Here is a 13639-nt window from a genome sequence, read left to right on the forward strand (position 1 = left end):
CTCTCTCTCAAATAAATAAAATCCTTAAAAACATAATAATCACCCATATGTCATTAACAGTTATCATATCGAAGACTCCCTTGTGTGTGGACACATCATGACAGGTGCTAAGAAGGTCCCCAACAGAGGTGTACACCATGACATGGTTTTTGCTGATGAGGGAGGGGCCTATAAATTTGTCATTCACAGGTAAAATTAACTAAAATCAAACATACCAACTTGATATACATTGAAAACATTCTCCCCTTCCCTTTTTATTTTTTTTTAAAGATTTTTATTTATTTGAGACAGAGAGAAGGAACAGGGAGAAGGGCAAAACAGGAGAGAGAAGTTAAGCAGGGAGCCTGACATGGGGCTCAATCCTAGTACCTTGGGATCATGACCTGAGCTGAAGGCAGACGCTTAGCTGACTGAGCCACCCAGGTACCCCCACCTTTTCTTTTTAAAATTAGGCCTTCTTGGGGCGCCTGAGTGGCTCAGTGGGTTGGGTCTCTGCCTTCGGCTTGGGTCACGATCTCAGGGTCCTGAAAATAAGGCCTTCTTATCCACTTTTTTTCAACTTTTCTTGAAAAAAATTCAAGTGAAAGAAAATGATAAAGCAAATGGGGCAAATGAAAGCAACTGGTGAATCTGAATGAGGGAACACAGAAGTTCCCACACTATCTTTGCAACTTTTCCATAAGCCTGAAACATAATAAAAATATCAAGTCACACACACAAAAAGAGCGTTAACAACAGAAGCTCTCTCACAGGGTTGCTGAGAGTTTCAAACAATTCACATACTTAGCTCATGCTGGGCACTTCGTAAACACTAATTATTAGTTACTTTTAAAAAATGAGAGTGGATCAACTATAACAAACCGCTCTGGTGAGGGAACGTTGATAATGGGAGAGGCTGGCTGTGCATGTAAGAGAGCGGGGGGGATATGGGAAATTTCTGCACCTTCCTCTCAATTTTGCTGAGAACCTAAAGCTGCTCTAAAAAAATAAATAAAGTCTTAATAAAAAGAAGGGTGCATCAATTTACTTAACCAAATTAAAGCATACATAAATATAGTTAGTATATTGTTTGCACAGACACACATAAAGAGAAGACAGTAAAAAACCAGGCAGAATCTGAACACACTTTGCTTACAGACATCTGCACTGGAATTGGAGTTCCATTTTTCCTCAATGGGCAACAATCTCTCAACTATAAACCTATATGGTTTACAACAAGTCCTTTTTTATTTGAAAAAGACAGATAGGTAACCATTTATCTGCAATGCACTTGGGCATTTTTACTGGTTTTAGGTTGTTCTGTTTTATGAACACCATTTTGTAAAGAAAAAAATAAGGGCATGTAAGAACCCTGATGTAATCTCTGCATTAGACATAGCCCTCATGGTGTTTGTCCCAGGTTCCCCATCTAGCAAGCCACTGAGGAAAGGTCAGTAACAGAACCACAGGGATAATCTAAGGACTGGCAAACAGGACAGGTTAAGGGATAAAATAAACCAGCACTGTTTAATCTGGAGAAGAACGATCAGTTCACAGCAGTCAAGCAGAGGTAATACCAGAGCAGAGACAGCCTGCAAAATGCCAACGTTCAAGTCCTATCCCCACCACTTGGTAGAATTCTACAACTGGAAAAAAAAAAGTCTGAGTGAATCCTTGAGGACAAGTCATTTAATCTCAAGGAGACTTTATTTCATCACATGTAAAATGGGAACAGTAACAACACCAACCTCATAGGGTTGATGCTAGGAGTGAATGAGTTACAATCTACAAAGAACTTACAACAATGGGTGGCATAAAAGCATATACGTGGGCAGCTATTGTTATTAAGTTTATGAAGAACTAGGGTCTCCTTAATACTAGAGTAAGCACATATTTTTACTCAAAAATGGAGAATAGGGCAACAGAGAACACATACAAATACAGTATTAGGTGTATGCTGGTTAGACAGAAGGCAGACTGTCTAATAAAGAAAATAATTAAACACCAGAAAAGATTATCTACAAAGGTTCCCACATTCTCTCTGAAGATTTATGAAAACAGGATAAATTTTTATCTACCTGGGATGATTTAAGTGGGATATTGACTGAAGTTGCAGGATAAACTAGAGGTCCTTTCAAGGTCTCTTCCCATCCAAAGAATCTACAATTAATCAGAAAAACATTTAAGTATGTAAAACCTACTCACTCAAATCTGCACATAGAACTTAAAAGTTTTTTGCTTAGCAAACAAGGTTATAACCAAAATAAAGTTCAACTGAGTTCACTTGAGCAAATGAAAACAAAGCTTATATTTATCACTGAGTCCTTATTGATGAATAGTATTATCTGAACCAAAAGATTACCCATTTTCAGTTTTAGAAATATCAACTGAGAAACAACCATTCCCAATAAGAATCAGTGTATTTAGCACACTACTGCGGCAGATAGAGACAAAAGACAGAACCCAAACACTTTTTCCCTTCTTCATCAACATCAAATAAGTCTAAAATTATTTACATGAAGACATCAAATATAAAACAATTACATTATAAAAATGGCAAAACCATAAACAGAGTACAACCTACTAGTAATACCAAACCTATCTAGACAGGAAGGGACTATGCACAAACATCCTACAGAAACAGGTGCCCCACATCAAAGTTACTCTTCAGCTCTGAAGTTTACATTTCAGACTAATCCTCTTGAAATTTAGTGGCAAAAATAGTAATTTCTAAAAATCTTCTATTAAATTACAAAATCAATGTAGTCATCTTGACCATCTGCCTAAGAGAATCCAGAATCCATGAACATAGAAGCTGAATCCAGATAGATTTTAGATTCTAAACTGACATAAATGAACATCAGTGATTCTGATAACCACTAATGAAAATATAATTTTGCTGTTACAAATGCTATCATCTTTGCCATTTACACAAAAACCCATAAAACGGTGGCAATTCAAAATTTATACAACTTGGGAAAAAAGTTTCTTTATATATCTGAATGTACACTAATAAAATAACCACAAATAAGATTCTCAAGCTTGGTTTGCATTTTTTCCTTAAGTAAATTATAGCTATCTTTTGGAACTATCAAATAAAAAGTAATAATCATTCACATTCTTAACTAAATGTAAAAGCTTCAGAATAAAAATCATCAAACAAAATAGCAAGAATAATCTAAATTTTGTCCCAAATTTCTCATCTTCCTTTGTATTTCCAGAAGTGTCTTAAAAATCAAAAGCTTCTAGGAAATTAATATTAATATGGCCTTCTTTAGTCACAACTACAAAACAGGAGAGGCAGTGAAGCTGTCCAAGGCATTGAATTATTGTATGGAGGCTTTTTCATGATAAAAAAAAAAAAATTAGTCATAAATTCACTACTTAACCTAAAAAAGAAGTCCCACTCTAAAATCCTCCACTGTTCTACAAATCTCTCTTTCTTTATTCCATTTACTAATGAGTAAGTCACCTACTACAGTGTGAAATGTCCCACATAAAGCTAAAGGCAGCTTAGGAACTCAAAAGCCCTCACAGTCCTGATTTAAATCTCTTCCTCAGCAAACTTCCCTAGTTTTGGTTATTTGCTCTCTTCTGAAATGATTTCTCAATATTCTCCAGCCACCAAAAAACAATTAGGCAGAAATCTGGTTGGTTAATCAAAAGAAAAAGATGTTCCTCCTTCTCTATCTCAACAACAGTGGGCTCTCCATTGGAAATGAATGTGCTGTGGCTAAAGCACTCTGCCTAGCGCTGTCAGGTACACCCTGTTACAACACAACACTATCACACCACACAGGCAGAGCCATACTGTAAGCAAATAAAACCTGTATTCCCATCATCACAACACTAGCGAAATGCAGAGGTTTTCAACATCAAGTTGATGCTTCATCATTCACAGAAGAACAAAATCAAATCAAAATGGGTCTCATCTTTTCAAAGTAGACATGAAAGTCGAATTAAAAGCAATGAGAGGTGAAAGCAGATTCAAGATGCCTTGAAGAGAAAGACAGGTTTCTGGAATTTCCTACTTTTGTAGACAAAAGGACTCACAATTTCAACACACAGTTCTCTTCTCAACAAAGAACTCCTTTCCTGCAAACACCCACCACCACCCCCAACCTCCACTCTTACTTTTCAGTGTTTACTCCTATCTCTAGGTCTCTGTTCACTCACCATGGTTCCTCCTCTTCTGCACCAAAGGCTTCCTACACTTGATCCTTCACTATAGCATCTGTGCCCTGACCCATGCAGACTTTCTGGAACACCTCCCCACAACCTGCACATTTGGTTCCCACTCCTGCACAGTCTAGTCCAGTTCTTCATCCAGCAGGACTTCTCCAGCTTCCCTTAATCCTATTCTCTCCCCTTACACCCCATCTCATCCTTTAAATCCCAGGGCCCATCTCTTCCTTGCTTCTCTCACCATCCCTTTAGCGCTGTCTCTCCACCTCACTGTTTTTACCTTGGATCTGGCTGAACCTCGTCAATTAACACAATTCCCCAGTTACCATGTCCCAGACCGCCATCACTCCTTTACACCCTTACTCTTTTCTCCTTTCAGCTTGTCTGGCCCCAAAATTGTCCTATAAACGCCTCACCTCTCATTTGTTTCCATTCACCCTTCCACTACGCTAATTCCAATACGCTAATTCCTAACTCCACCTGGTACTCGTCCAGTATCTATTTCACCCTCCCTCACTTTCAAGAATTTACACCCCTCGCCCACCCACTAACCCATACCCTTCTCAGAACCTCGCGATTCCCACCCCACCGCGGGTCCTAGTCCTTCAGCTCCTCTCGCTCTGCACTAGTTCACACCCTTGTCACGTCTGGCTCTTCATCACCCTCTCTCCTCTACTCCCAACTAGCACCCCAGCTCTGCCCCTCCTTGCCTTCCACTTCCAACTCTTCCCCCCAGCACCCTCACCCTGCTACCATCCCCTACAAAGCTCTCCCTCAAACCCCTGCTCTTAAACCTAATCCCAGACCTGGTCTTCCTAACCTCATTCCCTGCTGGCTTCCTTAACACCCACCCTGGGTTTTGCCTCCTTTCTACCTCCTTGGCTTTTTCTCACTTCTCCTCTCCCTGCCTTCTAACCCTTTCTCCCTTTAATCCTCCTCATCTCATTCTTAGACCCGTTCCCCCCACAGCCCCTAAGCCTTCCTTCGCTTCTCCTCTCAAGGCTTTTTTTTTTTTTTTAACCCCCAATCCAGTCGTAACCCACCCCGCCAAAATAATGCTCTGGCGCGCCCCGACTGCCGGCTCTCGCCTCCACCGGCCCCCGCCCCGTGAGCCCCCAGCCCGCCGGCGCCGCGGTCCCGCCCCCTGCCGCCGCTCCTCCCGCCCGCGAGGCGCGCGCCGCCTTTGTCGCCCCTCACCCGGTGTGTGAGGATTTGGCTTCTTTAAAGGGGAGGGCCAGTGTGCCGGAGACTCCTGTCCCCGCCTCCGAGTCTTAGAACGGGTTCCCTGGCCGTCGCGTCCTCCCCGGTCCCCGTCCCCCCACCCCCTGGAGCTACCCCCTTGGCTGCCTCCCTACCTCCTCCGCCCCCTCCCCGACCCCCCCTCTATTTACCGCCATCATCAGCACGCGCGAGCTGTCACCAGGGCGCGAGACAACCGAACACGGCCCCGCCCCCTGCCCGCCCATTGGCCCGCCCGCCGGAGCCCCGCCCCCCGGGCCCCGCATTGCGCCAACCGCGCAGCGTTCGGCCCCGACCCCGGCACAGACTGCCTCTCCGAAGGTTCGCGCCGCGGGCGCAAAGTTTAGGGTTAGCCACAAAGGTGCGGCCGACTTGAGCCTGGCGTAAGGGGCGGCGGCGTAGAGGGGCGTTGTGAATCGCGGGTCGAAGTTTGGTTGAAGCACAGGAGGGTAAATAAGGAGGTTTCCAGACAAAGAGACTCTTAAAGGTACAGAGTCTTAAGGCTGTCCCTCCTCCTTAAAGGGCCAGACTCTCCGAGCCCATCTCCGCCCCCTTCTCCCCAGCACTTCAGCCCGCGGAACAGTGAAGGAATTCCATCTACACTAGTTCCCCGCACACTTTTTGGAGCTCCTTTAACATCTCTCCCCACTGCCAAAGGGGCAAGCCTTAGTCACTATCCTGTTTTTGTTTTATTCTGTTAAAAGACTAAGTGATTGCTAACAGTGTCGTTCCGAAAGCAGCAGGCTCCGAACCCTGGGGTTTCCTGAGGCTGCGTTTGCAAAAGTTACTATTGGCTACCAGACAGTGAGCACGTGTCTGACTTTTGCCACTGATGACCCAGGCGGGACCCAGCTGTTTTATGGAAATCCCCCCAAGGAAGAGGCTCAGAGCCAAAAACTTAAGAAGTTCAGCAGATCGTAGGGATGCAGACCACGGGGGAACAATAGCGGCTATTTCTACTAGTCTTAAAGACTTTCTCCAGAGGCTGCATTGTTCTGACATAAATTGCGGGAGGTGACGTTTCACCCCCCACCCCCCCCCCCAGTTTACAAATACCAGACCAACACTGTTACATCACTCAACACATGGCTAAAGCAGGTAAAGACTTACTTGTAAATAGAAGGACAAAGAAAACAAACATCTGAGTTAACAGCTACAGTGGCTCAAGGCTACACACTTGTCAATATGAAATGAAGCACAAAAGCTCAAGAACAGCAAAATTAGAAGGGAGAAACAGCCAGTGCATGTGTAAGCATGAAACTACAATGCTTGCAGCCAAACTTGCATAAGTGTAAAAACAAGTCTAAAGGTAATTAACCTGGCCATTTTTAAGAGGTTTGATGATGGAAGGAAAGGACTCCACGATTGATTTGATGAGGATTTGCCATGTGGTTCAATGAGCTCAAAGTAGGGTCTAAAAATCTGGCATTCCCTTTGTTGCCTATCACCTTTAATTCTTTTTAAAAATCTTTTTTTTTTTTTTTAAGATTTTATTTATTCATTTGACAGAGATCACAAATAGGCAGAGAGGCAGGCAGAGAGAGAAAGGAGGGGAAGCAGGCTCCCTGCTGAGCAGAGAGCCCGATGCGGGGCTCGATCCCAGGACCCTGGGATCATGACCTGAGCCGAAGGCAGAGGCTTTAACCCACTGAGCCACCAAGGCGCCCCTCTTTTTAAAAATCTTATCTTACATTTTAACTCCTTTATTAGCAGTTTTCTCCCCTTGCCCCCCAAATCCCCCCCCCCAAATTTTTGGAGATTCAAGATTGTACCTTTTTCAATGTTAATTCCTTAGCAAAGTGCCCCACACATAATAGGTGCTTTTATTGAGAGGTTTTGGAACACCTAAGACTTCTGAAGGAAGGAGTGTTCTCAGAATAGCAATCTAGGGGGAAAAGATTCTCAGTGCCCTGAGCATATATTGGATCAGCAGTTCTCAAAGTGTGGCCTGTGGAGCCCTGACACACTTCAAGAGGGTCCCTGAGATCAAAAGTATTTTCATCAGGGACACCTGGGTGGCTCAGTTGGTTAAGCGGCTGCCTTCGGCTCAGGTCATGATCCCAGCGTCCTGGGATCGAGTCCCACATCGGGCTCCGTGCTCGGCAGGGAGCCTGCTTCTCTCTCTGTCTCTGCCTGCCACTCTGTCTGCCTGTGCTAGCTCTCGCTCTCTCTCTCTCTGACAAAAAATAAAATCTTTAAAAAAAAAGTATTTTCATCATATAAGACATTATTTGGTTTTGTCAAAGTGATGATATTTGCACTGATGAAAAAAAAGTAACAATGGATAAAATTACTGCTGCCTTAGCACATATCAAGGCAACAGCACTCAACTGTGCTATCAGTCAATGTACTCTTCAGTCACCCACTCACAGGAAAAAATAAAACTTGTTTCACTTTAGAAATCTTTGATGAAATACTAAAAATTGTTTTATTTAAGTACCCATCTTTTCAATACTATTCTACGTGATTAAATGGACATATGCATAAAGTGCTTCCATTTCTTACCTAAGTACCATCTTTCTCTTGAGGAAAAGCACTTGTGCAATTTCTCTGCATTTTGAGCTGAATTAGTAACTTTCTTCATGGAATACCATTTTTACTTGAAAGAAAGCTAACAGAAAAACTCTCTTTTGTCAGCTCTGGGTGTCTGACAGAGATTTTCTCAAAGATAAAGTGAGCCTGACAGCACTTGTTAGCAATGATGAAACTCAAGTTCTCAAGCAAAACTTCGAATTTTGTAAACCTGTAACTGCCGCTGTGAACTTAATAGCCTCCCAAGACTTTCCTGATGAGAACAGTGGTGATGTTAATATGATTTTTTCCCTCTTGTCTAACAAAATGTGTCAGCACCTAAAAGATCTGCAATGTTTTCCAAATGACCAATGCATGATGCTAGAAAATCAGGTATCAGTAAAAGATCCCTTCGGGTACAAAATAAACCAATAAATACTATTATATAACAGAGTACAAAAAGTTTACTGATAGAATTTTTGAGATTTCTGCATTGCAACTAACAGCAGAGTTGCGATGTCGTTTCAAAGAATATGCACAATTATGTTTAAAGATTGTTAAAATATTCCTCCCCTTTTCCAACTACACATCTGTGAGGTTGGAGTCACATTCTTCAATCAAAATGACAAATTTTAATAGACTAAATGAAGAACAGGTATGAGAATCCACTGTCTTCAATTACACCAGACATTCAAGAGATTTGCAAAGATATAAAACATTGTCACTTTTGTTAAGTTTTTTGCTTGAAAAAAAGTCATTTTTCATTAAAATATTTATGTTAAGATGCATTGGACTTATTTTATTTTTAAATGAATACCTTTTTTTTTCTCATAAGTTTTAATAAGGCAAATATCAATAGGTATAACCCACATAAACAAAAGGTCTTTGGAACTTTTAAAAGCATCAAGGAGTCCTGAGACTAAAGAGTTTGAGAATTGTGTATTAGATGAAAGCAGAATAAGAAACTATTTTGGATAATCCAAATATGAGAAGGCTATGCAGCATAGCTAACAAAAAGGTTTTAGTATAGTTTCAGAGTTAAGAACTTCAATGGTTCATCAACAAGAAATGGAAAATAGAATCAAACACTGAGCTTCCTTTAAAGACACAACTGGTAATGATCATGATCACAATACACATGGCACCATACAAACACAGTTCAGAGACAGGCACAACTAAGGCCTGGGAAATGAGGGGAAACAGGGATGGATATGTTCCATAAAGAAGATACAGTCAATTCTGCCCCAACTTCTTTTTCTTTTTTTTTTTTTTTTTTTAAAGCAGACCCTCTTTCCCTTCAGTTTGTAGAACAAGGAAAATCTTACCACTGTAGGTAAGTATTAAAAATAGAGTTCAGTGCTCCAGAGATGGGCCATACACTGTGCCCATTCATCTGGTTAAAAAATATACCTGTACTATGTATACTTTCTTGGGACCCTCTCTCATGGCTCGTTGTCTATTACAATAGCATTCTTTCCACGAGGGGAGAATTTTAACTTGCCACCAAGCAGTATGACCCCATAACTTCCCCACTGTTTTCTTTAAAGATTTTATTTTTAAGTAATTTCTATACCCAGCATGGGACTTAAACTCAAAACCACGAGATCAAGAGTCGTATGCTCTTCCAACTGAGCCAGCCAGGTGCCCCCATAATATCCCAATATCCCAGTTTAAACTCCTAATCAAGCACCAGTATCTTCTGCACCATTAAAAAGAAGCAAGAGCAGAGAGGGCATCTCCTTACCTACAAAGCTTTTGACATCTATTCTCCTTCGAGCCCCTCAACAAGCCTATGAAAAATGGGGAGTAGGCATCATTTATTCCCACTTGACAGATGAGACCCAGAAAGGCCAACTTGACTGAAGTTACCAAGCAGGCTCAGGACAGTACTGTGGCCAGCACCCAGCTACCTGTCTTCTAAACCAGTGCTCTCTCTCCTTTAGTAGCAGCCTTGGAATACCTGTCACCTCCACATCCCTAGCTTTGCCCTTCCTACATGACAGATTTCCAATACTGAATTCTGCCTTTGGGACAGAAGATACATATACAGGATATATAGATGCATATGATAAGCCAGCAGGATGTATTTCACATCTGCTTTACCTCTGCCTTCCTGTTTCCCTTCAGGATCTGCTCTTTTAGAGACCCTTTTATAGATCAAAGATCTTTGAGATCCTCTAATGAACCCTACAAATCCTATTCCCCCCAAACTACATACATATACACACACAGATTTCGAGGCATCTTTGTCCTCTCAGGGCTCCCCTCGGGGCTTAAGCTGCCCTAAGTTCGAACTGCTACTTGAGAGTCATGGTCCGCTCACACTCCTGCACCAACTAAGAAAAAACCCCTTCACTAATCACAATACAGTCTCCATGATCTGGGAGGGAAAGGATAGGTTGCTTCTGTCTTGTTTTGCATTTGTCTCAGTTACTGAGAAAAGCAATGGAATACACAGGGAAGGAATTTCCCTAGATGAGGCCAAGTGAAGGCTGGCATGACCTCTGGGAAGGATGATGTAAAGATCTGAGTCCTGAATCATGGTCAAACGAGGTAACCTAAAGGGTCCCTTGTAATCCAAGAGACTGATTTTGGAATGCTCTACACAATGACAGAAACTCACCTTGGGGGAGAGTCCATCCCCAAGAAGAGACTACTCAAAGTCCAAAGACACCAACCCCCAGGAGAGGACCAAATTTGTGATACAACTGGTTTTAGCCATGCCACATGGCACTTGTGACTGGGGCCTGCAGCCCAAGGGGTCCAGACAGCGGCAGATACAGAAAGGGAGGCTGTTGTAAGGGAAAAACAATACTGGGAATCACAGGTATGTAGCACCCATCAGCCCCACCTGGCTCCAGATCTACTATATGCACAGCTTCAGAATGTTCAGCCTATTGACCATCCTATGTTCACAGAGTCTCCACTCTTGACACCTGGAGGGCATAAGGAGGTGGGAATTTCTAATTTCTAACTGCTTTCCTTTATCATCCAGGATTCAGAAAGAAAAATCTCACTGAAGCCCCACGAATGAATATTGGACACACTGGGCTGGGGCTGACCTGGTGGTAGAGAGCAGTGGTCAGTCTCTAGGTATTCCTTCTGAGGAGCAGGGACACCAACAGATGGCGGGGGAAATGTGACTGACCACTTGGTACTCAAGATCTGAGGCAAGCAACCAGGAGGCAGCCTGGGAACAGGAGTACAGAGAATCACAAGAGCACAGGACACAGGAGGAAAGCACAGCCAGTGCAGGAACCATGAATGGATACAAGTGATGGGCTAGACACAGGTAGAATACAGGGTTCCCCAAATCCCAGCATTCGCCTTCTGCCATCCCAGGGTTTGCCATCTGCAGGTGTCATTTGTGCAAGAACTCAACAGTTCTTGTACAGGGACTCTTCCTTAAAAACTTACCCTCATCCTAAGGAATAAAGTGTTAGTTCTGCTTTTTTCTAATATACATTAGAATAAGACGTAAAGGGGCACCTGGGTGGCTCAGTGGGTTAAAGCCTCTGCCTTTGGCTCAGGTCATGATCCCAGGGTCCTGGGATCGAGCCCCGCATCGGTCTCTCTGCTCAGCAGGGAGCCTGCTTCCCCCCCCCCTCTCTGCCTGCCTCTCTGCCTACTTGTGACTTCTCTGTCAAATAAATTGAAAAAAAAAAAAAAAAAGAATAAGACGTAAGTACTAACAGAAAAGTATTTTCCACATTTCACCTAAAATAACCTGGCACCACACACAGGCCCAGGAGCCACACTTAGAAACATGATAGTAGCTAGGGGTCCTAAGTCTGGAGTTTGGTCCCAACTGCAGCCTCCTCTCTCCGCATGACCTCTGTGGAGCCCCACCTCCCCATCTCCGAAAAAAGGAAGACTAGTGGAGTCCTACAGCTTTGCTGCAGAGCTCTGACAAAGGTACTCACCAAGCCGACATGTTAGCAGGGTCTTAGAACCCAGTTTCTGCTCTTTTTGGGTGGATACAGATGGGAAGAAGGGAAAAGCCTCTGGAAACAGAGGCAGGAGATGCAGGAAGACAGGTCTAGCGAAGAAGGAACCACATCAGATTTAAAACCGAACACATGGCATCTCCATTAACTAGCCACATTTAAGTTATCATTTATAAAATGAGGATCATCATGCCCTTTTTTCCTTAAATTTATACCAATGTTCCTAAGCTTTCATTCAACCTGAACTTTCAAAAATGATACACTGACAATCCTCAACGACTCTTGAAAGTCCCATTCCTACTTGCACATAAAAGTTAGACAACATCTGGACCCTTCCCACTAGTTACCAGCTCAGTTTTGGCAACCTCACTAGAGGAGCCATATTTGTTAAATGAAGAAATGTATTGCATTACCTGCCTTTTATAGGGATAAACTTTCTTTAATTGACGCAAAGGACAACAGTGGACAGAAGTAACCAATATGGCAGTTCATAAAGCCCGGTCTGGTGTCCACTGGACTTGACTTTGGTTAAACGTATGCTCGAAATAAGGGAAAAGTGAAGAATGTTGGAAATGTATGAGCCAAGATTGCATCAAAAGGCAAACTACAGTTAGGGAGTTTATACTCTTCTTTACTTTTTAGAGCACAGAACCCCCTCAGTAAAATGCATACATCTTGAGTCACATTTATCACGCTCTATCTCTGTATGTTTTCAAAATGCTGTCTCATCTCACAAAAGCTTTAAGGGAGTCTGCAGAAAAACACAGATAAAGCTGGATGAGAGCAAATATAAATCAGAGGGCCAAAAACACAAGATCTATGCATTTTATTGTCTGTAAATGACATCTAAAACACACCTCAATTTTAAAAAGCAAAAACAGAACAAAGAACCAAACAAAAAAGCCAGTGGCAAAGGAAAACAAAAAGTACAGGCAGCAGGTCCTGCAGTTGGAGTTAACTGAGCTTCCTGCCAGCCAAAGCTACAAGGGAAATGTGACCATCTCCTGATTCCTGTTGCAGAGGTGTCAGATCTGAAACTAATTTCTCTGAGGAACCTGCCGTGAGGGACAGTATCCTTGAGGACAGCTCTGCAGTAAAGTACGTTAAAGTGTTTCCTCAGACCATTCCTGCCTGCATATATCAATGTTAGCCCAAGTGAACATTTCTGCAGCCGGAGTTGGGTGAGCAGGTGATTTAAGTCCAATGAGCAGCTTGGAAAATGAAACAAGGACAAAGAGCTCAGGAAGCCATGAACCCTTAGGCAATGGGGGGCAGAACGGACTACCCAGTGTGACTAAGCCAGCGAAACTCACAAATGGCTCTGGCCTCTGCCCTAAACCAATGCAACTGACAAATAACTCCGTCAAGGGGGGTGCTCTCCAAAATAACCACCAAGGGCCCTTCTGGGCACATCCATTGAGCTCCATGTAGCAGAGGCCCCTGACTAGGCCCCATATCCACTTTCTCCTTCATCTTTTAGTCATGGAAGCCCCGGGGTTTTAACTGGACACATGGTCACCCAAATAAGAGGCTCTATGTCCCAGCGCCCCTTTCAGCAAAGTGTGGCCACACTTAATTTGAGGGACTCCAGGTCATATCCTTTAAAAAGAAAGTGCTTTGCTCTCTCTTCCTCTCGTGTATTGTAGACACGGAACTGATGAGTCTGCTTTGACCTCGTGGGCAAGGTCAATACCCCAAAGTTGGCTGAACAAGACAGAAGAAACCCGAGGTCCTGGTGACCGTGTACAGTTAAATCTGCCCCAGACCATCTGATTACA

General features: G+C 43.0%; 1 protein-coding gene across 5 annotated transcripts in view; it reads right to left on the reverse strand.

Annotated features, from left to right (window-relative positions):
- The window catches only part of USP49 (ubiquitin specific peptidase 49), a 92606-nt gene that overhangs the window by 78449 nt on the left and 518 nt on the right, over nt 1–13639 (reverse strand). For 4 of the 5 annotated variants that reach the window (XR_006818274.1, XM_046004471.1, XM_046004468.1 and 1 more), the window contains exon 2: nt 2058–2139. The exons of the other annotated variant lie outside the window; for it this stretch is intronic. The gene's annotated coding sequence lies outside the window, so the exon portion shown is untranslated. The remainder of the gene's footprint in view (nt 1–2057; nt 2140–13639) is intronic. 5 annotated transcript variants of the gene reach the window in all.

The sequence above is a fragment of the Meles meles genome, chromosome 5 (genome assembly GCF_922984935.1).
Source record: "Meles meles chromosome 5, mMelMel3.1 paternal haplotype, whole genome shotgun sequence".
In the NCBI taxonomy this organism is placed as follows: Eukaryota; Metazoa; Chordata; class Mammalia; order Carnivora; family Mustelidae; genus Meles; species Meles meles.